Consider the following 25,939-nt stretch of genomic DNA (forward strand, 5'->3'; position numbering starts at 1 on the left):
GACCAAACTTTTCCTATGCTTTCTCGGAAACCATTCTGATACTGTCAAAATTTGGTTATCCACTGCCCAATCCATAATTTTGCTATGGAATACTCGGCTGAACCACTTCGCTGAGGTATCAATCAGAGAGATTGGCCAATAACATGCCAGGTCATATTTCTCGCCTTTCTTAAAAATTGGTATGATTGTCCCCTTCCAAGAATCTGGTATGAATCTATGGTGTAACACTGTATTAAATATCACAGTGGCTATAGCACTCTTTTCATACTTCAATCGGGATCAAGTCCGGACCCGCGGCTTTACCATTTGATATCCCAGATAATGCTTTAGCTACTTCAGTCACTGTGATTGTCATAGCAACATCACTGCAAATCCCTGCATCGTAGTCCAAAGGGTTTGCCTGCTCGGTGTTAGGCAGAAACCTGTGCAGTTCCCTTGGGGAACACTGCAAAAGATTTAAGCCTACAGGTAGAGCAGTAAACCCCTTTGGTAGCAGTCTGTACCACCCAGATTTACCTGGTAGCTGTGGCTGAGCAGTCAGACTTCTCTCAAGAAGAGTTAGGCAGTATGTAAAGTATACACAATATGTACCAAAACACAATAGCACAAGCAAACACTGACCAGAGCTTGGTTTCAAAAGTATATAGTTATTTATTTAAAATACACATAAGTTAAAAACACTCTAGCAAAAATATAGTAAAAGCACTTCAACACAGTTATAATGAAAGTAGATTCAATCCTTTCTCCTATCTAGACAACTCTAAGTAAACACCACTTAATTAAAACAGAGGTGAGTGCTTAACGTTAGATGACACTCTAGTAGTTTCCAAGAAAGGGAGAGAAAAAACAGAAATGGGTTAGACACACCACTCTAAGGTCCAGAGCACTTGCAATAGGCTTAAAGAAGAATAAAGTCACAGGTGAGCAAAAGTCACTAGGCAGGGCCCACTCTTAGAGTAGCCGGAGCGAAAATGTGCCCAAGATCACACTGTTAGTTAGAGATTCAAAGTCTTGCAAAGAGTCAAAAAGAGGTTAGAGTGGCTCAGAAAGTTTAGCCAAAGTGTCCCAGGCACTCCCAGGTTCGAAAGCCGGGGACTAAATCTACCCCGTACAGTCGGTAGCAAGGGAAGCCAGGCAGAACACAGTACCTTAAGCGGAAAGGATCCTCCAGCGGTGGCAGTTGTTCCAGGCAGTGGCAGCAGGGCTCGACGTCGGTCAGGGGAGAAGAAGTTCTCGCTGAAGAGCAGAAGAAGAGGGTCGTTGCACTGCCCGGGAAGAAACCAGCCGCGGAGTCCTCCGGTTAAAGGGTTGGTACCGACTTTCGCGGTATGGGGGTAAAGTGTGGTATTCCGGTTGCCGGGGTGCTTGGCACAGGCAAGGCGGCCACGAGATACCTCAAAGAACGGAAAGAAGGCGAAAACTGGTTGTCCCCACCAGTCAAGGGAAGGAGCCACTCCGTTAAGAGTTCTCCTCGGTCGTCGGGAAAAAGTGGTGAGACGGTTCAGCAGGGCTCCACCGGGTGGTGTCGTCGAAGCAGGTCGGCTCAGCTCTTCCCTCGTCGGATTCTTGGTCCTGTGGCGACTTCTGAAGTCCCAGTCCCCAAAGCCCTGCTTTTATGCAGCAAACCCCCATTCACCCAGCCTAGCTGTCACTCAACCATGCTAAGTGGTGAGCCGGGCGGCTCACCACTTGGGCCAATCAGGACGGAGTGCGACTTGAGTTACCAAGGTAACTCAGTCCAGGGTGCCTAAATCCCCCTCCACCCCTCCTAAGTACCCCAGACAGAGTGGCACCACTTTGGAGGGCTTCTGTGGAGAAGCCCGCCAAAAGTGGAACAAAGGGCTCCACTTTGGGTCAGAGTTACAGAGGCGAACACCAACGCCATTTTAGAATCAAGTTTTGGCAAAAAGTCCCAACCGGAGTTATAAAAATAAATATATAAACCGGCGGTATGTTTAAGGCTACCGTAAATAAATAATTAAATGTGTTAGCCTAAAACAATGGGAAATCCCATAGGGAAATATTCGCGGTCGAATATAAAAAGTAGTTTCCACTGCCACCAGCCAAAACTCGATCAGGGGGGACGGAGACGTGCCCCCTCGACTAACAGACCCTGGGGCAATCGAATTGCCCCAGCCAGTACGTCCACAATATGATGGTTTGTACTGGTTCTGTTCAGGATTCAAGACTAGCAAAGTCTTTGGTGACTTTACATGCCCTGGGAGACAGTAGTCAGTCCCAGGGTATGGAGTCTATGTTGGGGAGTCCCTAGGACACCCCTGGGTCACGGCACAGAGGGTGCTGTGTGACCCACATCACAAAAATACATGAGGCCCTATGGAGTAAGAGACCCCATAGCCCATTCAACACAAGGTTTAACCAAGAAAACACACTTCAACATGTCCAAGAGTGAGGGTAAAAGAGTCTCACTCTTGGCAGGAGAAAAAAATTAAACCCCAGAAATCCAGCAAAGCTGCTGGGGGACTCACTAGGTAGGGAAATTCAGCCTAAACAGAGAATTCTCCCTAACACTCGCCCCCCCCAGACTAAGGGACAGGAGGATTTAATCCACTCCTGGATGAACCTCATACCTCTAGTCGATGATATACATCCTAGAGAGTCCATCAGCATTTTGATGGTGACACCTTGACCTATGTTCAATGGAGAACTCAAAGGTTTTCTTTTGCAAGCTAACGGACCTACAGACCCTTTGAGGAACATCAGTCTTTTTGTTATAGGGGATCTGGTTGACCAGTCCCTCAGAAGTTGGTACAACTTCTGAACCTATGTTAGGCTTTTTCAAGGGGTCCTTATAAAGGATTCCCTTAGATCTAGAGGGGCCTCCAAGGTTCCTCACCACCTCTCTTGTGGGAGCAGGTTGGGTCTTAGGCCTCTTGGTTGGAGGGGTTGGGGTTAGGCAATGTACCTGCTTCCCCTTCCTCTTAGATCTACCCTTACCTATTTTAGGAGTTTCCCCCCTAATATTAGGATTTGAGTTGGGGTCTTCAGTAGAAGGTCCAACAGTCTGAAGGTTTTTGGCCTTAGACTTTTCTTTTCTGGTTTTCCACCAGCACTGAGAATTACCAGTTCTCTCAGGTCCAGATAGGGGCCTAGTTGGTCTATCCACCTCTTCCTCAGAAGCAGGGGGAGTCAGAGATTCTGAGACTAGGGGAACAATGATGGAGCTTGGTTGGGGCGCCCATGTTCCTAGCATACTATCCTGAAATGTGCCTGGGTTAGAGGTCAACTTACTAACACCAGGGCTTGTAGTGGGGTTCTCAGTAGAGGGTCCCACAGGCTTAGAAGGGTCCTTCAAGGTAGCCTTTCTAGCCAATTTGGTTAAGTTCTGCTTCTCCATACTGGGAGGCCTGGGGGTATGTGACACTACTCCTAGAGTTCTTAGGTCATTCCCCAACAGGACCTTCCCAGGTACCTCAGTCTGAACACTGACAGGGATCCTCACTGTCATGTTGTTACACTGAATGAGGGCTGGTAGAATAGGAACCATTTGGACAGGGCCTCCAGACGTCTTAGTGGGACCTTTGGGTGCTTTGGCCACATCCTCAGGTTGAAAGAAGCTTTCATCCACTACTGTTCTGCTGGCCCCAGTGTCTCTCCTGGCAGGAGTATCCTGGCCATTGACAAGAACACTGTCCACATAATACACCTTAGAGTTAACAGGTAGGGAGTTATACACAACCCTATTCTGGGGACTAACCAGACCCATAGGCTCTAAGTTTACAGTTGCTTGAAGACCCAAGGGTTCTTCAGCAAAGAGGTCAAAGTGGGCACTAGCCATCTGTACTTCATCCTCAGGAGTGAAGGCTAGGGAGACTGTGCTGATCCCTGCAGGTTTACCCTTGCACTTGGGATCTCCTTTGATATGGTCAGTACCCTGGCAGACATAGCATTGTCCAAATGCTCTCTGGAAGGGTGGCTTGTTCTGACCTCCTTCTGGCTTGTGGCCAGAAGGTGCAGTAGCCTGACTAGGTTTCCCATGTGGCTTACCCTGGTTATTTTGTGGTTTGGGGCCCTCTTTGGGATAGGAATTATTAGAATTCGCTTTGGAGTCTGTTTTTGGCTGTTTCTCCCCATCCTTTTTCTGAGTTACCCCAGAATCCTTGTGAGTGGCCCTGTTGGCAACCCACAAGTCAGCAGCCTTAGCTAGTTTCCGGGAATCTAATTCCTTGGAATCAGCCAAGTGTTGTCTGAGCTCAGGAGAGCAGGCATCATAAATAGTCTCCAACATAAACAAATTCTTCATACCTTCATAAGTGTTCACCTTGTAACCCTTAATCCATCCCTCTAAGTTTTTCAAACATTCACTCACCCAGGTAGCCCAAGGGGTACCATCATGCTTTTTGAGGCTCCTAAACCTCTTAAGATACTGGGAAGGGGTCTTCCCAAACCTAGCTATCAAAGCTAGTTTCACACATTCATAGTCCTTCCTATCCTCCTCCCCCATCTCCATTACCACATCAGTTGCAACAGGGGGAAGCCTAGAGAACAACCAGGTGAGTAAGTCATTTCCTGTGATGTTCTGGAGCCCATGATTATATTCAAACAGAGACAACCAATCCAACACATCCAACTTAGGCTCATACATACCAACCAATTCTTTAGGCATCCGGGGTCTTTTAGGACTGGAACTTCTAGAGGAGCCAGAGAGAGAAACATTCTCAACAGATAATTTCTTCATTTCTAAGTCATACTTGAGCTCCATTTCCCTTAGCCTTAGTTCTTTGTCAGTTTGAGCATTAAGTTTCTTATACTCCAATTCTAGCTTCATTTTCTCCAGTTCAAAGTACTGAGGACTAAATGTGGGACCTGGTAAAGGTCCAGTAGGTACAGCAGGTAGAGCAGGCAGAGGCCTAGGGGGGACAGTTACAACAGCCTCACCCTCCTCTTCTGACTCTTCCTCAGAAACATCAACATTTTGCTCCATGTTAACTTCAACACTGTCATCTACAGTCGCTGGAGTGGTAGGTTCCTCTGAACCATCACCCAGACTTTGGTTAGCTAACAATCTTTCAATCAGCTCCATTTTCTTGCCCTTAGTCAGGAGATCCTTATGTTTACAGAGCACTCTTAAACAATCAGCAGTTTTGGCTGCCAGGGACTCTTGACTATAGCTTTCTATAACTGACATGTTAGAGGTTTTACTTTTTCAGTGCTAAGCTTTGTGGTTAGTTGCACTAAGGTATCTAAAGCACAATAAAATGTATACTCAATACAAATCCCACCGCTGTACACCAGTGTTAGGCAGAAACCTGTGCAGTTCCCTTGGGGAACACTGCAAAAGATTTAAGCCTACAGGTAGAGCAGTAAACCCCTTTGGTAGCAGTCTGTACCACCCAGATTTACCTGGTAGCTGTGGCTGAGCAGTCAGACTTCTCTCAAGAAGAGTTAGGCAGTATGTAAAGTATACACAATATGTACCAAAACACAATAGCACAAGCAAACACTGACCAGAGCTTGGTTTCAAAAGTATATAGTTATTTATTTAAAATACACATAAGTTAAAAACACTCTAGCAAAAATATAGTAAAAGCACTTCAACACAGTTATAATGAAAGTAGATTCAATCCTTTCTCCTATCTAGACAACTCTAAGTAAACACCACTTAATTAAAACAGAGGTGAGTGCTTAACGTTAGATGACACTCTAGTAGTTTCCAAGAAAGGGAGAGAAAAAACAGAAATGGGTTAGACACACCACTCTAAGGTCCAGAGCACTTGCAATAGGCTTAAAGAAGAATAAAGTCACAGGTGAGCAAAAGTCACTAGGCAGGGCCCACTCTTAGAGTAGCCGGAGCGAAAATGTGCCCAAGATCACACTGTTAGTTAGAGATTCAAAGTCTTGCAAAGAGTCAAAAAGAGGTTAGAGTGGCTCAGAAAGTTTAGCCAAAGTGTCCCAGGCACTCCCAGGTTCGAAAGCCGGGGACTAAATCTACCCCGTACAGTCGGTAGCAAGGGAAGCCAGGCAGAACACAGTACCTTAAGCGGAAAGGATCCTCCAGCGGTGGCAGTTGTTCCAGGCAGTGGCAGCAGGGCTCGACGTCGGTCAGGGGAGAAGAAGTTCTCGCTGAAGAGCAGAAGAAGAGGGTCGTTGCACTGCCCGGGAAGAAACCAGCCGCGGAGTCCTCCGGTTAAAGGGTTGGTACCGACTTTCGCGGTATGGGGGTAAAGTGTGGTATTCCGGTTGCCGGGGTGCTTGGCACAGGCAAGGCGGCCACGAGATACCTCAAAGAACGGAAAGAAGGCGAAAACTGGTTGTCCCCACCAGTCAAGGGAAGGAGCCACTCCGTTAAGAGTTCTCCTCGGTCGTCGGGAAAAAGTGGTGAGACGGTTCAGCAGGGCTCCACCGGGTGGTGTCGTCGAAGCAGGTCGGCTCAGCTCTTCCCTCGTCGGATTCTTGGTCCTGTGGCGACTTCTGAAGTCCCAGTCCCCAAAGCCCTGCTTTTATGCAGCAAACCCCCATTCACCCAGCCTAGCTGTCACTCAACCATGCTAAGTGGTGAGCCGGGCGGCTCACCACTTGGGCCAATCAGGACGGAGTGCGACTTGAGTTACCAAGGTAACTCAGTCCAGGGTGCCTAAATCCCCCTCCACCCCTCCTAAGTACCCCAGACAGAGTGGCACCACTTTGGAGGGCTTCTGTGGAGAAGCCCGCCAAAAGTGGAACAAAGGGCTCCACTTTGGGTCAGAGTTACAGAGGCGAACACCAACGCCATTTTAGAATCAAGTTTTGGCAAAAAGTCCCAACCGGAGTTATAAAAATAAATATATAAACCGGCGGTATGTTTAAGGCTACCGTAAATAAATAATTAAATGTGTTAGCCTAAAACAATGGGAAATCCCATAGGGAAATATTCGCGGTCGAATATAAAAAGTAGTTTCCACTGCCACCAGCCAAAACTCGATCAGGGGGGACGGAGACGTGCCCCCTCGACTAACAGACCCTGGGGCAATCGAATTGCCCCAGCCAGTACGTCCACAATATGATGGTTTGTACTGGTTCTGTTCAGGATTCAAGACTAGCAAAGTCTTTGGTGACTTTACATGCCCTGGGAGACAGTAGTCAGTCCCAGGGTATGGAGTCTATGTTGGGGAGTCCCTAGGACACCCCTGGGTCACGGCACAGAGGGTGCTGTGTGACCCACATCACAAAAATACATGAGGCCCTATGGAGTAAGAGACCCCATAGCCCATTCAACACAAGGTTTAACCAAGAAAACACACTTCAACATGTCCAAGAGTGAGGGTAAAAGAGTCTCACTCTTGGCAGGAGAAAAAAATTAAACCCCAGAAATCCAGCAAAGCTGCTGGGGGACTCACTAGGTAGGGAAATTCAGCCTAAACAGAGAATTCTCCCTAACACTCGGTCCCGGGGTCACAGTTTCTCGAGTCATCACTTGATGCATTGTACACTCGGGAGAAATGTTGTATCCGATTGTTCTCACTAAAACAATATTAGCTGCCTATCAAAAACAAAAAAAACTACATTCTCCAAAGTTTGTTACCCGGAAACAGAAGATACTTATTCTCATATCGGTCAATATCAAGTTGCCACATGCACAATACTGAATACTCAATTGTTGATTTTGTTTGTATGAGGTTTGTTTCTTAAACCATGAACACAAATACGTTAAAAAAAATACTGAATGAACAAAAGATGCTTGGAGGTTTAAAACTGTATTGGGCCAATGGGTTTGTTTTGTTTCTATTTTAAAATACAGGTATTGCAGTTCCTGACTACCCTATCCCTTCCAACATAAAGAAAAAACAAGACTACAAAAATGAGCACTTGCCATGTCTTTAATGGAACCTATGACCATGGAAGTTAATGTTAAACAAATACCCTCTCTCTGGTTGCACAGATGAAACCTAACTTCAACTTTGATTCATATTGTTTGTGTGTACCGCAATGTTTACCTCGATATATGAAAACTTGATGTCCTGGTGAAAGGAGGTGTTCTAGACTCCTGACAGCCAACAATGCATTGCAAATATCAAAATATGTTTTAGTTATGTTCAAAATGGAAGAATGCTAGTTTCAAACAAATAGAAACACTTTCAACATCACAGAACACGAAAAAACCTGAGGGGCATATGTGAATTGCATGAGAAATCGCATGTGTGGTGTAGCTCGGCACTCGTGACAAAGTGATATGTGGCCAATACCACCTGTTGTCTGACAATTCAGATCCTACACCATATGCAGCCACTAAGTTACTTGAAATTCAGGCAACCAGTGGCAAACACTTTTCAACATGTGATTATATTAACTGGAAAGATGTTGGCTTCTTTTCAATAGATCATGTCAGTGAGTATGTATGGCTGGGAGATGAGTCAAGAATGATCGGACAATGAGAAGCTATGTCTTTGTTGGGAGTTAAAAAGACCAACCATGACAAACCATGGCCAATCACCTCAGCTTTCTCCTTTGTTTCCATCTTCTCATTTTTCTTTTCCCTCTATGTGTTCCTGCCTTGTTTTCCCTAATTCTAATTACTTCAACCCCATCTCCACCTTTTCCAACTCCCTTGGCTGTTAACTCTTCTATGTGATCGGCACACCTAGGCAGCTTAACACGTGGCCCATAATTTGAGTAACGTAAGCTCATAGACATGAATACTTGAATTCACATGGGACATTTCAGTGCCCAGGGTGGGTTATGTGCAGCATAATGAGCTGTGCCTATCCTCCTCCAGCCCTCTCTTCCTTAGTGGTTGCTTATCTAGCATTTCCTTGATCTAAAGGCAATATGACTACTACAAAATAAGAAATATAGAAAACATTTAAGCCTATAGAACACCTTGAAATGACCAAGGAATATGGTACAAAGATTTGATTTTCAGTGTCTTATCACCACACTTGTCTCTTTCTGTCGCTTACACACACAGTGCAATATCATTGGTCTATTAATGATCACAATCATGCCAACATGAATGGTAAACCAGCCTGGAAGATGGATACTGGCATAAGTGTCCTACTTGGTCTCTTATTTTGCCCTTCCCTTCAACTTACTCTTCACCCTATTCCCCCTCCTACTCCCATTGTGACGAGTTGCCATATGTGAGTGTGTGAAAGCCTTAGTATGTCCTATAATTTTGTATTAATAAAATGATGCAGGCAATTCTGTCAGTGAAAAGGAGGCCTGCTAATTAGAGCCTCCTTTCATAATGCCCCATAACATGAGCATAGTGCACTTGTACGTTTGCAGTGAACAATCTCCCGACATCGCCTACATTTGCTCTGCAATGGGAGAGGGGCAGGTTCCAACATCGCATGTGCATTCCTTAAAGCTGGTGGAACACACACTTCCAACAGGGAGAGGTGGCTCTTTAATCAACTGCAACTCTAAGTCAAAATATAGTCATTTTGCCTCCAGGTCAACCTTGTACCATGCGGCACTGTAAATATACACCATGCCTGGTTGTGGATTGTGGCTCCTGGAGTCGCACCATTTTTTTCGCCACAGCATTTGGATATCCTATTAATATCAGCGTGTTCAGCAGTAAGCTTCAGTCATGGCTGATGGTCATGAACTATCTGGGCTGCCTGTCCCCACAACAGCCAACACTCTGCTGTCTGTCCACTGGATACATGATCCTATTTACTAGAGGCTAATGACCCCCTTTAAGTGGTAGATACCTTCAACTCCATGTAGTGCAAGTGGGCAAGAAAGGACACATCTTGTTCCTGGAGACCCTGGATCGTACTGCCAAGCAACCCAGAGGTCCAGAAACTGATTCGAACCCTGTTTATCACCTTCTCTCATCACAGATCTGGCTCGAACATGCTTACCTCACTTCAGGCTGGTAACGGAACAACAGTGCTATTTTTGGCGCTGCAAGTTCTTCAGCCCGCTTATAAGCTCTTTGATCTGCAAGACGCTGACTTGACCCATTGAAGCAGGCAACCTCATCTCAACCGAATTGCCAGCTCAACTGTGTGAAAGCCGCCAACTCGAACACTGATGCAACCTTCTGGAGGCCATCAACTCATCTCAAACCACTGACTTGACCCAGCATAAGCATTGTCTTTTATGAACCAAACTGCTTGAAGGCATTGATTCAACCATCTTGCATGCTGACTTGTTCCACAGTGAACCCTTAACTCAATCTGATTATACGGCACCTTGTCATTGAGAAAACCTGTTTCGTCTATCTCAGCATCGGCTTGAGTGCAGTAAAGCACCCCGAAGCTCCGCTTACTGCTGTTGATCTCCAGAGACATTATTTGAAGCTACTATTAGTGGTTCTGTCAAGCTGGCCTCGACCTAGTGACTGATAGGACTCCTCATTCTACCTTTTTGAAGACATATCCTTTGAACACTGGCATTGTTTTTAGAATCTCTTGCTAGACCACCCCTATCAAGTGCTCTTATATTCACAAAGGCTGCATTCAATGTCTTTCTTTTACAGGGCCGGCTGGGTTTGTATTGTTTTAATTCATTGTGCGCATTCATCAATTTAATTTTGGTCCCATCGTATTAGTGTTTGTGTTGCAACTGTATCAGGTCGCAGACTGCTCCTGAAGATATAACCTGCCCTCGACCAATGTTACCAAGGAGGTATACCTGCGAGACCGTGCCTTTTTCACTTTATGATTGGGAACACTGATGGTTTAGTAGTTAGGGACTCAGTTAGGCTCATCCTTGTACTCCTGTGGAGCAGCAGTCATTTTGTCACACCCACCCTTTTTCTTTTTATCACTCCCACCTTGCTGGCATTTTTAATTTAATTGGTTCAGACAATGGGTAAAAATACATTGTACAATTCAACTTTTACCGAACACGTTTATGGGACCAGTGTCCCTTCATTTGAGAAGGATGTGTCCAATAACATATGAAAGATATGAGAAGCAAGTGAAAAGTTGCAAAGCAGGGGTCACATATTGTTCATGATTTTGAGAGGACAGACTGCACCTGCGGCTTTTTGATATAGTGACTGTGAAAAATCATTTAGATGGCAAAATGCAGCATCTCCGCGGCATCTCCTGTTGTTGTGGCTAATTAAAGGAAATGGATGCCTGGAGCTGAACTGTGCTGTTATAATATGTTTTGTTCAGTAATTTCCATTAAATGAAATTACAGTACATTGTAAAATACAGCCTAAATCTTCCAGTTAAGAAAATTATTAGTTGGCATAAAAAAAAGAAAACCCATTAACGCACAAGTAACACCAATCAGAGACGGTCAAGCGACACTGTGAAGTAAAGAGTAATATACACATTCACATGCCAGATAAGCAGGGTCACTGAAAAAGACAGACCAAATAGTCAGCAGGATTGGACGACCTTCACAGAATATACTATACACGGATAGAAGTGCGATATTTCCCCACATATGTAACCCAACAACACATTTGCTAATGAGACTGTATTGCATTTTCTTGGAAGATTCCAGTGTAATATGGGCATGGAAACTATTCCAGACTATCCCTTCACAGATCCATGTGTTAATATCCCCGCAAAAATATTGCGATACAAAAATATCGCCATATTTTTGCAGTGATATTGAGGCATGGACCCTGCGGGGTAGACCCCCGCAACCCCTGCATTATTTTTAAATGTGCGGGGCACACGCCCGTAACCCCCACTCCCACAAATTATCCCCCCCAAAAATATCACCTATGGTGTTCCCGACGCACATATATACGGCGATATTTTTGGTGGGGATAATATTACTTGATACTCCCAACACACTCAGGGCTCGATTCTTAAGTGGGGTTAATTACCGATAATCTCCTAAAAAGTGGATACAACATTTTTGGTAATTAATACCTATTCTGAAGGTGGTGCATTCTTCCGAAGTGGGACTGAATGTGCCACTTTTGGAATATGGGTGCCGGTTGATAGGAAGGGCTGAAAATCGACCTAACAACTGCCACTTTTGTTATCTGTCACTTTGCATGGGTATTCTTGTGGCATTCCTCCAATTTCGGAACTGCCTGGAATTGGCGCCTAAGTAAGGTACCAAATTGGTGTTATACAGGAGGAGTGCCACAAGAAGCACACGGTTGTTTGGTTGTGCAGATGGGTGACAGGGGGGGTCCTGCACTGCATTTGTTTGTTTTTTTGCAGAATAGTGCAAATGATGCAGAAAATGCTTTTAAAATTGCCCAAAATCGAAGGCTGCCACTGCCTTGCTTCCCACCTGCCGGCCTGCAGTCAGCATAAGTGTTTTGTTTTCATCTCAGCAGCATTTTTATTAAATAACGATTCCCTTGTTATTTAACCGAAGTGCTGCCGAGATTCTGCAATCCGCCTGTTTCCACTAGAAACAGGCGGATTACAGCGTAAGCACTGCCATGCTTCACAAAGACGCCCAGGCCCACTTCAGAATAGTCGTGGCGCATGGGAGTCAAGATATGGCACGGTGAGACGTGCTGAATAACACACTCACTGCGCCATCATGAGAATCGGGCCATCATAGCACCTCATTACGAATTTGGCACTATTAAACTTGACTATCGCTACTGCATGCCTAATGATGTGGTAATGGAAAGGGTCTGCATGATTTAGCTGTTAGGCAGAATCATATGCAGTACCCTTTGGGAACACCACACACAATTAAGACTACAAGTGTAAGTACAATTTCACCTTTGGTACAAGCCTGTATTACAATGTAAAGTGGTAGTGATGGCTGAGCAGCCAGACTTATCTCAAGAGTAAAGTGAGCAGTTGTAAGCGGATTCAATTCAACACTACAGCTAAGTCAATGCCTAGTCTGGGATGGTGAGGGAAACCCTTATTGATATATTTTTATGTCCAGTTCGTTTACTCTGGATGACAACCCTTTTATAACACCCCTCTCTTAGAATCCCCCTGACCTCACTGAGCCAAGAAGTAGGTTTGTTTTGCAAATTAAAAGGTTTATTTGAAAATTAAACAATATATAGATATATCACACTTTTATAATAAATTAATGTTTGATAGCACACTTGTGAAGATGATAGTGATCAACAATGGATAATGTTACAATGGTACACTCTTTTTGATGGCTTAGAAGTGATATAGAGAGGATAAAGTAGCTGAGAATGCTTTTATGGCTTCAAGGACAATGCAATGATGAATGAAAATGCAGTACAGAAAATAAACTTGATATGACTTCAACAAAAGACAATGTAATCACTTTTCTTTGACAATTCACCCCCCCCCCCTATGCAAGGTAAAGAGATGGGAGGAAAGCACACAGTTCTCAAGAATGCAATCAAATATAATTCAGTTCCCCCCCTAGCAAGCTTAGAGGAAAACAGGTAGGAGTTTTAAACACAGGCAAAATCCTTTTAAATGTGGTGGCCATGAAGTGAAAAATATACTCAAATTGCTTTTAATTCCCTATAGGAGGTTCAGGGTGAGTGAGAGATACTTAAATTAATTCAGGATCACTTTAGCAATGCTCTATGAATGATTGTCAGGTTGCACACGAATTTCAGCAAGGAAAGCAAGGACAAATATTTTTACACGTGGCTGAAATTAAGCAAACTGTCAAATTGCAGCAAATTTATTCGCGTGCGTCGAGCGCAATTACGGAGGCACTATAAGGAGTAGGAAGTCGGTTCTAGGTCTGTTGGAAAGCTTGGAATCTTAGCTTTAAGATGACAGTTAAAACCCGCTCCTAGCACAAACGGTTCCGGAGATACGGCCGATTTAGTAAAGGTAGTTTTTCGGATTTGAAATTTTAAAGCTCAGAATGACAGATGACAGTTTTCAGTTTTAAAGATGACACGATTCTAGGAGGCAGTTCTAATAGGCTAAAATAGTTTGGATTAGATTATTTTAAACTAAGATTGCTTTTGGCACAGTGCTAGGGTGCTCACACTAGATTTTGGACAGGAATGCGACTTCGTCACCGATCGGGTCAGGATTGGCTGGACTTCTGCTAGCGGTTCTTCACAGCGATCTGGTCTCTGGGTCTCCGGTTCTGTTATCGGTTCTGCTAGTGGTTCCGGATACAGCGGTCTCTGGTTCTGCGGGTCTGGATCAAGTGGATTCTTAGCAAGCAGCAAACCGCACAGCCCGGCGGTTGAATCGTTTGCAAATGATTTTTGAGGCCTGCTGAAGAGAACTCATCTTGTGGGTTAGCCTCTCTGCTACAAGTTCTGAAGTATAGTTCTGGATCCCTGGAGTTCTGGATTTGAAGTCTGGAGTCTCCCGGCAAAGCGTCCCGCAAGAAAGTGGAAAGTGAATGTCCCTATCTGGGTTCCAGTGGCTCTTTTTATGTGTTTAGAAAGTGGGTGGGTCGGCTCATTCTGCATGTCCAACCCTCTCAACTTATCATTGGCCAATTCCTCCTCTCTTCCTTGATTGGGGGAACTGGGTTGTGAGTCAGAGTGATGAGGTAGGTTTATGGACAGAGGATCCTCCCCTTGTCAAATTGCACACAAATCTATTTCTGATCCAAATACATATTTATCTATGTACCATTTTTCTAATATTATAGGTCCAGTTAACATATTTTCTGTAGCACCAAACCATCCGATCCCTGTCTTTGTACAATGTCGTGTCCACTTATGACAGAATTCTCCCCTTTTCATCCAGATAACGACCTCTAAACCTTTCCAGATTTTACACAAATGTGCACCAGGGATATGGGTTTCAGATGATAAAGTGTTAGATTTGTAACATGCATACATTTGGAGTAACAACCTTTTTTCCGCTACTATCCCCAAGAACATACCACAGGGTCCTAACACCTCTTAAAATGTGTACAGAAAAATAACAAGAATGATGATGTTATTTATATAATTTTTACAAGTCTGCACTATGAATTATCCATCTTTTTAAAATCATGCTCTGGCCCCAAAGGGGTGTGGTTTTCCAAAGCACATGGTGGAATTTCTGGTTTATCCACTTCCCCCAAGCTCAGCTTGCTCTCACAGGCACTGCCCCTCCCAGTTTCTCCCAAGAGGAAGCCATTTTACGACCCCCACCCCAATATAACATTTGCCTGAGCCAGGGACAGTGCTTTGTTTAGTTTCCTGTAGTCCCCAGGTGCCACTCCTCTAATTCAATCAGAGAGGTGTCATCTCCTTTTGGCAGGCGCAGCAGGATGTAGCCAGGCCTGGGAACACAGCTGCTGAATTCCCTCTCCTGTCGGGGGTAGTTGCCGGGCAGAATTCACTCTCTTCAAGCCAGGCTTCAACTAAATGTCACTTTAGTTCCCAGTTTTCTACATTCAAATCAAACTGACAATTTTTGCACATGCAGCTAGAATGCTAATTCTAAGTTCAAAACTATGACATTTCAACAGTTGCAAACTATGTGACACTCAACAGTAGGTCACTCATTTATTTTAAACATTTAGATTTTAGTGTCTTTCAGTCCAATTTCACTTCAGCTGCTGACATCCACAGCTCAGCCAGTTTTGTTATGAACATTGTTTTGGGCTCTTTCTCTTTCCAGATTTAGTATGCACACAAGAATACATTCTGCCAAATGCCTGCTGGTGTTCATTGAGATTTTTGAATATCTTGTGATGTTTTAAATAGGCATTTTTAGCTTGCATTGCAGAGAAACAAAGGTGATTTCAAAGCGTTTTTTTTTTTTTTTTAGCCACCGGCACTGCTGTTTTTCCTTTGGCACACATTTCACTCATGGCACTCCTGGCCCATCATGCTTGCACTGGTGGGTGGCAGGTCAGGGGACCACTTTGCTGTGCGCAAAACTGTGCGGTTCTCCAGGATTCTGGTGCAACTGTGGGCTTTTTCGCCATCTTGGATTTTCTAAGCCTACAGCACCAAATGTTTCAGCTTAATAGTCCAAACGTGGGTCAGGACACCCAACACAGTACAAGAGGTTACACAAAGGACAACAATTACTATGGTTCAAACAAACACTGATTCAAGGTTTCTGAGTAAAAGAATATACATTTATTTACACCATCATTTATAAAACAGTTCACTATCATAAAGCAGCAGTAAATCACAGTCTTAATATACTACAATAACACCCAATCAATTCTGGACAAGCTAAGCTCAAAATGAAGTGTGAGCAAAATGGCACTCAAGCAATTTAAAAAGGGAGAAAAGACAAGGTTATCCAAAATCAACAGCACCAACAAGTCATAGGCAGGGCAATCTAGAAAAGGCTACTACAACTAGGATTCAAGTCAATAGGTATGGGTCAATGTTAATGGTTGATCCTCTTTGCAGAGGATCACACAGTTCAAAGTAGGTTGCGGTTAAGTCTTTGCCAAGAGTTCCAAATTAAGTTGGTCGGAGGAAAAGTTATTTAAAGGAGAAGAGAAGGACAAGCCTTTGGAGAGGCGAAAGATTTCCTGCATTTTCACCACGGTTGGACGAAAACGTCGACCGAATTTGCACAGTACCTTTTAAAGAAGAAGAATGCTGTAGCTGAGGCAGTTGTTCCTGGCAGTTCCTGCAGGCTCACGGCTCCTGAAGCTTCCGTCGTGGGGACAAGGAGGATAGCTGTAGGGTCCTGCACAGCCCAGCGAAGAAGCCAGCAGCAGACCAAAACGACAAATAAAAGATGTGCTGCTTAAAACCCAAACTGGTTCTCTTCCCACTGGCTATCCGATCTACTGCAGCGATGCACAGTAAATTCGACCAGGATGAGGACCGGTGTTTGGCGAGCTGATTGTTCCCACCAAGCTCAAGGGGAGAAGATTCCTTGCAGATCTCCTCTGTCGTCGAAGTTTCAGGCGATTCAGATCTGCAGCTAGGCTTCATCGGGAGTCCAGTGGCTGCAGCAGTCATCTTCCTTCAGCTTCTCGTTGGTTCTCTCGTTCCAGCGGTGATTCTGCCTTCCAGTCCCAGAGACTGGCTTTTTATGCACCAAATCCCCCATTCCCACAGCCTGGCTGTCAATCACCCATCAGGGTGGCTGTCCTGGCAGGGCAGCCACCTAGCCAATCAAATAAGAGTGTGACTTGGGTCTCCAAGGAGACCCTTTGCAGGGGGCCTCAAACCCCTACCTCACATCCTGTCCACCCAGACACTCAGGTGTCTAAGGAGGGCTTCTGTGCAGAAGCCTGCCAAAGGACGGTGAACAAAGGAACCAAACCGGTATGGCGCGCAGAGTAAAACACTATAAAGACCTTCACAAAAAGATATGGCGAAACAACTCGACCGGAACAAAGTTAAAATAAACGTGGATTACTGGGTTTGAGGCTACCACCATAGCCTCTAACACTACCGAAGGTTAGTTTCATAGTCTGCGGTCGAATGAAAATGGTGGATACCACTGCCACCAGCCAAATCTTAGAGAAAGGGGAACATACTAATTTTCCATGCGAATCAGACAAAAGGGAATAACCATTAACCCTTCCAGTACTCTATTGGAAGATAGGGTGTACTGGGTCTGTAAATTTAAGAAGACTAATAAAGTCAATGGCAACTTTACATGTTCTGGGAGACAGTAGTCAGTCCCAGAAAATTGAGTTTAAAGTGGAAAGTCTGAAAAGACAACCCTGTGTCGCTGCACTTACGGTGCTGGGTGACACACAGTAAAAAGATAATGCCTATGGGGTGGGTGAGAGTCCATAGTCCAGGAGCATACAAATGTACAAGACAGAAAAAACACATGTAAGAGTGGGAAAAAAGGCTCACACTCTTACCAATTGAAATAATTAAACCCTAGAAATCCAAAGCTGCTGAGGGATTCAAAAGGTAAGGGAAATTAGCCATTCTGGAGAATTCTTCCTAACATTAGCCATGTCATCCCAGCAGTTATTCTCAGTTTTGAAATCCCATTGCACTACATCAAGAATATGCAGTAACACTGTGTTGTGGTAATGCACTATGGATGATCCCACATCTTTTAATAGGTTTGGTGCAGGAAATTGTCTCCACACAAAACAAGTGGTTTTTAAAGGTTTCAATAGCACGCTGTCATGATCTCTGCTTCCAAAAGATCAGGACTTGCCCGACTCCCTTGGAAGCAGACCCATAACCCCGGTTCCGAGTGCCAGCCAGTCCCAATTGGGACCTTTTGGACCCTGTCCTGGCGCCAGTGGCACCAGTCTCATAAAGATGCCCAGTCCCAGCACTGGAAGCGCCGGGCTCATAATGCTTGGGTGGACTTACCTGCAGCAGACCATGCTGCTTACTTACCTGCCAGTTGAACCCCTGATCCTCTTCTGTTTGGGACTACTTTTCCTGTTGGGTGGGGCAGGAGCCACTCCCTAGGTTCAGAATACTGGAACTCTTCTGGAAAGCAGGAACTCTTTTCTTACCTAGGCGTGGCTGTGGAAGGAGACACCTAAGCACTACAGGAGGCTATTTAAACCACACCCGATGGATGAATCTTGCTTTGTGTTATTCTGCATTCTCTGCAGCAGAACGCTCATCGTGTCTTCTGCTTCTGATCCTGGGCCTAAGGGAACAAAGGATTACCATCCTGGAATCCAGTCTTCAGCAGCACCTGTAAAGACAAAGAAAGAACAGGTTAGCACTACGGTCTTCAGTGGCAGCGCATCTCTTACCTGGTCCATCGGCTGTCACCAACGCCTCGCGCTGCCTTCCGGCATCTGAAAGACAAAGGCTTACCTACTCTTCGCATGCTCCGGAGGTCTTCGCACTGCATTCCGGCATCTGAAAGACAAAAGCTTACCAGCTCTTCGCACGCTCCGGAGGCCTTCGGCGCTGCATCCCGCATCTGAAAGACAAAAGAAGGTGCGTTTAAAGACATTGGGCAACTTTATTACTCGCGTGCCATTACTCCTTCCCACGCCGAATCCAGTGGGTATTCCAGCACCCTTCAGCTTCTCTAAAGCTCCGAACTTGTACCTGCAAGATAAAAGGGACAGTTAGTGCGCATCGTGAAGCAGGCTACAAGCGCTTACTTACGTGCTTCCAGGCGCTTCTATTCCTCACGCAGGTTCGATCCTCAACTCTCATCAGCCCGCCATCCGCCATCGCCGGAACCCTGCAAAACAAGAGATATCATTACAAAAGACTTTTAAGACATTTGAAGTGCCCAGAACTTACCGTTCGTGCAGTTAACGACGGACAGCAGTCCTCTGAGGTCAAGAGGCCTGCACCCTTATCCAGTGAAGAAACTGGTTACGGCACCCTGCCCCGAGGCAGATGGAGAGCTCGGCGTTCACTTACCTAAGGTGAGGGCGTTAACCTTTGGGGTCCTACAGGAGAAGAGAAAGGGAAGAGGAGAGAGGCACCCAATAACCCCAGTTCATTAATCCCATATTTTCTATCTGCAGACATCTTACTCTTCGAGTCAGACATACAGTGCACAGAGGTCCAGCCCAAAGAGCCAACCGTGTGTTACACATCACCTTTGAAGATACGGCATTCACCCAGTCAAGACCGGCGCCTCTGCGGGAATCAGGTGAGCGTTACACACACTCTGTAATTTGGCAGACTGTTTATAGAGGTGGTATTTCCAAATACCACCTGTTTTACCAATACTGGCAAACTTAAAATGAGCACCATATTTTTATGTTTGGTGTAGGTACAGTTATTGGACTAACTAACCCCTATAGTTATTATTTCTATGTTATTTATTGAGACGTACCTAGCTTCGAGAAGCAACGGAGTGCTTTACAGAGGTATGCAAAAGTAAATATGCATAACCGAGCGCTTTTCAGAGGTATGCAACAGTGCAGATGCATAACATAGCGCTTTTCAGAGATAACAGAACAGATATGCAGCGGTGAGTAGGATACAGAGGGGCACGGAGGAGGGGTACAGCTGTACAGGGCGGTGGGGAGGAGAGGTGCAGACGGTGCTAGCCAGTCGGGGGGGTACGTGATGGCCTAGGAGTTGAGGAGCTTGCTAGCTTTGAGCCGCATACAATCCCTTGTTTAGGCATTTGCCATACCGATGAAGTTGATATTTCTTTTAGATGGAAATACATTGTAGCTGTTTACAATTGTCTATTAAGGAAATGCAACAAATGGACAAACAAGAAATGAGAGGCACGTGTTTGTTCTGTTTCCTGTTGCCAGCTGTTATTCAGAGCAATCGCCTAAAGAACAGGTAGGAGAAAGGCCAATAGTCCCATTAATAAGGGGCTCCTGACATCGGAATCGGCGTTTTCCTCTTTGCAGGTGAACACAAACAAACAAGCACACAAGTGACGTTTATTCCTCACCAATTGCGTACATTTTACGTTGATAAATCCCAAATCTCTGCCTCTTCCACTTACAGTGCTTATGAAGTCTGTTGCAAACCTGTGAATGTCACTTTTTTCTTTTTTAACATAATACGTAAATATTGTACACATGTTTACATGCCTTGTCATTTGGAGGATGGCCATCCGCTCATGTTTTTCCCTTTACATGCCGGGACATATAGTCCTGGGTTTTTAATAGGATAATCAAAACTACACTTCCCAGAATCCACAAAAAATACAGGATGGGATAAAAAGCTCACTAATGACATGGGGCATGTTGACATGTATGATAATAACATTTGCGCTTTTCACATATAAGGAAAAGAGTACCGAGGTGCGCAACTTGCACCGTATCAGCTCTTTATCCTATGAAATTGGGCACCTCGTGTTTTCTGAGAATTGAACCTCAAGAGGCCGCTGCACCAACCTTCTGTGACCACTGACGCTCAACTACGGGAAATGGCCTCAGGAGGACACTGCACAACAAATACAAGCGATGGCTAGCGGCACATCATAATAAAGCATGCTGAAGAGACAGTCTTGCGAGATTACAGCCACCGCTCGCGAGAGCACGGAAAGCTGGAACCGAGGAGCATGGCACGCTCCCTGGCATTCTAGGCACAGGCAGTGTGCCGAGACCGCAGTACCGTCGCCCCAGCGAAGGAGGCAAAGCCCCATCCCCTTCCTGCTCTTCACCCCTGTTCACTGGCAGCTGGACACTTTACAGTATATACCACAAGTGTATGTGCCATGCAGTGAGTTAACTGTATGAGTCTCTTGTTTGGTTGGCAATGAAAGCCACAAGGTCATCAGCTTATGTCCTAGTGATCATGGTGGGGGACATTATTGATGAGGACTTGTGTGATGACCCATGGCGGACACCATGCAGGGTGCCACTCCACCACCAGCATTACACCAGGCCACAGGTAAGCCAGCCATACTATGGCCGCAGTGGGAACCCATGTTTGAAACGTACGTTGAGGCGGTCGGTGGTGCAGACTATGCCGTAGCAAGGAAGAAGGCCATGCTGCTGAACGCACTGGGGGTGGAAGGCCAGAGAATCTTCGTGGGATTGAAACCCAAAGCGGTGGCAGAGGATGATGATGACTTTTACAAAGAAGCGGTGAGGCATATCGTGAAAAGGTTTTCGTCCAGTGAGAACGTTGTACTGAACAGAATCGGCTTTTATTGTAGGAAACTAGAGCCGTCTGAACCAGTAGACCACTATGTCACAAAGCTGAGGGAATTGGCTGGGCATTCTACCTCTCGCCACATACAAAGGCATGATAGGAAAGGACCGCGTGGCAGTGCGCTCAATGAAGCACAGGCCAACGTCTTCGGTGTAACCACAGGGAACTTACTAGGCTACATACAGAGCATGTTCTAACAGGAAGAGTGACAAAGACCAAAGTATACTTTTCAGAAAAAGGGCCAGCTGTGCTGGGTTGGGACAATCGAGCCAAATTACAGATAAGACTAGATGCCAGCGTGGAAGGTCTGGTGCTCTCACTCAACTCCGAGTTCACAGGTATCCAGAGAGGAGTTCTGTGGTCTGTTCTCTGACGAACCATGAAAAATCAGGAACTATGTGCATAGATTAAAGTTAAAACAAGGAGCAGACCGAGTTAAACATAAAGTGAGATGAGTTCCTGCCACTGCAATAGAGGCATTACAGGAGCAACTGGACAAAATGCTCAAAGATGGAACGATGGAAATCATTGAGTCATCCAAGTGGGAGAACCCTTTGGTCTTAATAAATAACACTCAAGTGCCCTGTGCATATGCATTGACCTGCGCAGTCTGAACCTCGAAGTGGTTACGAATGGCTACCCACTCCCCAGCATAAATCTTAATGATGAGAAGCCAAGGTGTTCTCAACTTGACATGTGTGACGCATACCACCAAATTGGCCTGCATAAGGAGTTGAGGCCCCTGACTGCATTCATAACCCCATTTGGCACGTACCAGTTCACCTGCATCCTGTTCTGCCTGTAGTGGGCCACTTCGACTTTTCAACGCATTATGGACTCGCTTCTGTGGAACATTGGTAATGTAGTATATTTTGTGGATGATATCCTGGTGTATTCAGCTGACGTCAAAACACACAATGGGGTCCTTCCAGAGGTGCTGATGAGATTCGACATGAGCATCCTAAGGGCTGAGGAAGTAGAGTACTTAGGCTACAAAATCTCGAGGGCAGGAATTAGCCCGAGGAAGGACCTGCTGCAGGCCATTGTGAGAGCACCAGCTCCATCCAACAAAGAAGTAGTTATGTTGCTTCTGGGAATTAGCTAAATATTACACAAAATGTGTGCAGAACTTCTCAAACCATGACCCCCATGCGTGAGTTAATGAAAAAGGGGTCTGAGTACAGATGGGGAATAGAGCAGCAGGAGGCACTTGAGAAGGAAAAAGATAGCATCAATCATGGCCCTGCTTACACCCATTCAACACCCTATGGAAGACCACCATAACTATGGAGGCCAGCTCATTTGGTCTGGGGACAACATTGACTAGGAGGAAGGGGGACGTGGAGCAAGTAGTGGCTTTTCCCTCAAAAGCACTGTCCCAAGCAGAAATTAAGTACTCAACAGTAGAGAAGGAAATGCTGGCATGGGCAGCTGATTATTTCCCGACTTGTCTGGGGCACCAAATTCCATATGGTGACAGACCACAACCTGTTGGTACACATGCTTGGCTTGGGATGGACGAGAGCGGCTACCCCTTGCTTTGCGCGCATCACAGCCAAGCTGCAGGAATACTTACAACGTGGTACATATCCTGGATGGAGTAATGCACAGGCGGACTGCATGTCCAGGTTGCCGGAGCGCAGTAATGCAGAGGACCGCTTTCTGAATGACGAGTGCATCATGCTTTCAAGGGGAGACCTCCGAAGCAAAGAATATGTAGAAAAGAGTGAAAAGCACTCTAATGACGAAGCAGATAATGATGCTCCCATGGCAAAGCTCACACCAATATTTTCGAAATGGCTGGCCAGACAATAGAACAATCCCGGAAGGCCTGCTGCCATATTGGAAAGTGTCAGACGAGATATTTGAAGACACAGGCATGCTGATAAGAGGCAACAAAGCCATGCCAACTGTGCCGTTGAGAATAACTATCATGTGTAGGGCCCACGCAGGGCACTTGGGGAGCAACATGATGAGGAGATGGGTGAGAGAGTCTTACCAGTGGCTGGGCATGGAACAGGAAATGAGTCATGGCCGAAAGGTGTCATGAGTGTCTCAATAGTGATAAGAGGTTTAAAGTGAGACAAGCACCACTACACACCACAAAAATTCCAGACGGAGTGTGGCAAAATCTAGTACTTGACTTCATAGGCCCACTGGAATCAATGAGACCTGAGCACAAGCATGGGATTATGTTGATTGACTACCTATCTAAGTAGGTGGCAGTAGAGTTCATCCTGGACATCAAATTATCCACTGTAATTGGAGTGTGGAAGAGCATCTTTCAAAGGGAAGGGTTGCCCAAGGAACTGGTCACTGACAGTGGAGTCCAATTGGTCTCTCGTGAGATGGACACATTCCTAAAAGAACATTCATCAGATTAAAGCAGTGCTGTACCATCCCAAGCAAATGGCTTGGTGGAATGGGCCAATGGGTTCATCAAGGGGGCATTGCAACTGGCCAAAGCATATGGGATGGATCCCTTGTGCACAGTCAAGGAGGCGGCGCAGCACACTGGTGGACCCCCAATGGGACCACAAACATGCCCCTGTTTTGGCTGCTAAGTGGACGGAGCAGCACCCAATTTATGTATTTATTTATTACATTTGTATAGCACACAGCAGCCCTTGGGCATTGAGGCACTGTTACTTGAGGGGAGCTTAGTTACAGGGAGAGGGCACGTAGGGAGAAGCAGTTTTGAATAGAGCAAAAAGAGCAAGTATACATTCGGGTACATATAATATACATATGAATGTAGGTAACAGCTATGTGGAATCACATTTATGTGGTGAATGGGTAGATTATGGCTGTAGATGGTGGCATGTTTCAGGTGAAGAGCACTGTTTTCATGGCTGCAAAAGGTCATGAGGGAGGCCTCGCCTCGTATAGAGGAAGGTAGGGCATTCCGATGTGATGGTACTAGGTAGGGGAAGCTGGAGCCACCTGCTCTAATTCTTCTTACCATCCGCACACAGAGCATGTTGGCATAGGGTGTCCTAGTTGGCCTTGTGGAGGAGCAGGGGTGAATCCTTTGTGAGAGGTAATCGGGTGCAGAGTGGTAGATGCACTCGTGGGTCAGTGTCAGGGGTTTGAATAAGATTCTCTCTTTTATTGGGAGCTAGTGGGCTGCTTTCCTGGCGGCAGTAATGTGTTCTGTTTTCGCGATGCCTTGAGCTGCGCAGAGTGCGTTATTCTGGGTGACTTGTATTCTGTCCAGGTTTTTGGTGGCTGTTCCAAGGAAGAGGACGTTGCAGTAGTCTAGCCTTGAGCCCGTGATGGCTCTGGCTATGTTGGTGCAGTTCTCTTTGGAGCGAAATGGCCTAGCGGCATTGATTAGTTTGGTGTGGTAGGCTGCCGAAGAGGCAATAGCACAAACTTGTTTGCACATGGATAGATTGGAGTCCAAGTAGACTCTAAGGGTTTTGACTGAGTCTGATACGGGAATTTTGATGGAGTCAATAGTGAAGTGGCTGAATTGTGAGTTGAGGTTTTTTAATGTGTCTTGCAAACCTACCAGGAGGAGTTCTGTCTTGTCAGAGTTGAGACAGAGTCCGTTTGCTGCCATCCAGGCCTGGATGGTGTTATAAATGTCGTTAAGCATAGCGGAGTCCTTGTCATAGTTGCCCGTGAGGGCGAAGAGGATCCGGGTATCGTCCGCATAGTTTGTGTAGGAGATACCCATAGCATCGTGGATGAGAAAGAGTGGGCGAACTTTGGTTCCTCCATGGTTGTCACGAGTAAGGGAAGACACCAATGTCAACATGGATGAATTGGTGTGGAGGATGAAGAGGAGCAGGTTGCTTATGAAAGAGGGGAGCAACAAAAGGAGGGCATCCCAGGTCAGTGAAGGAGATTGGGTTATGATAACAGTCACATAGAAACCTTGTCACAGGGTCCAAATTCAGCAGACCCATCAGGGTGTGCCAATGGGGAAACAACCATGTGCGCACCCAGGATGGGCGAAGAAGGAACTAAGAACAGGTGGCGTTGTTTGAAGGAGGGCCCAATGAACCAATGGGTCCCACAGCTCAGGATCAGGTGCACGAAAAAGAGGAGAAAGTAGAAGAAAGAGGAATTGATAGAGGACCACAAACTCTGAGCAGAGAGATGGTGGAAATCCAGGAGGAGCATGTGGAGTACTGCCAGGCACCACAGGAGGTGAGGATGAACCAGTCTGCTGAGGTTGAGGAACCGCAACAGAGGGATTAGAGCAGAGAAGGTCGACCCCAGAGGGAGAGAGAGACCAGCACATTTGGTGGACTTCATAATGGAGTAATAGTTTCCTTGATTTGTTTCCCAACAAAAGGAGGTATGTAGAGATGTACTCTCACGATAGCACACCCACCTCGCGCACAGCATGCTCATCGGTATTCCATGGGAGGGCTGTGCGTGGAGAAGAACGCAGCACCGTTGCCTCAGCAAAGGAGGCAAGGCCCCATACCCTGCCTACTCTCCACCCCCGTTTACTGGCCCCTGGACACTTTACAGTGTATACCACAAGTGTACATGCCATGTAGTGAGTTAACTGTGTGAGTCTCTTGTTTGGTTGGCAATAAAATCCACAGTTTCATCAGCTCGTGTCCTAGTGATCATTGTGGGACATAACACATGCACACCAACATGTGCAAAGTGGTGAGACTAGAGTCT

The sequence above is a fragment of the Ambystoma mexicanum genome, chromosome 2q (assembly GCF_040938575.1).
Source record: "Ambystoma mexicanum isolate Mex_15411 chromosome 2q, UKY_AmexF1_1, whole genome shotgun sequence".
Classification (NCBI taxonomy): Eukaryota; Metazoa; Chordata; class Amphibia; order Caudata; family Ambystomatidae; genus Ambystoma; species Ambystoma mexicanum.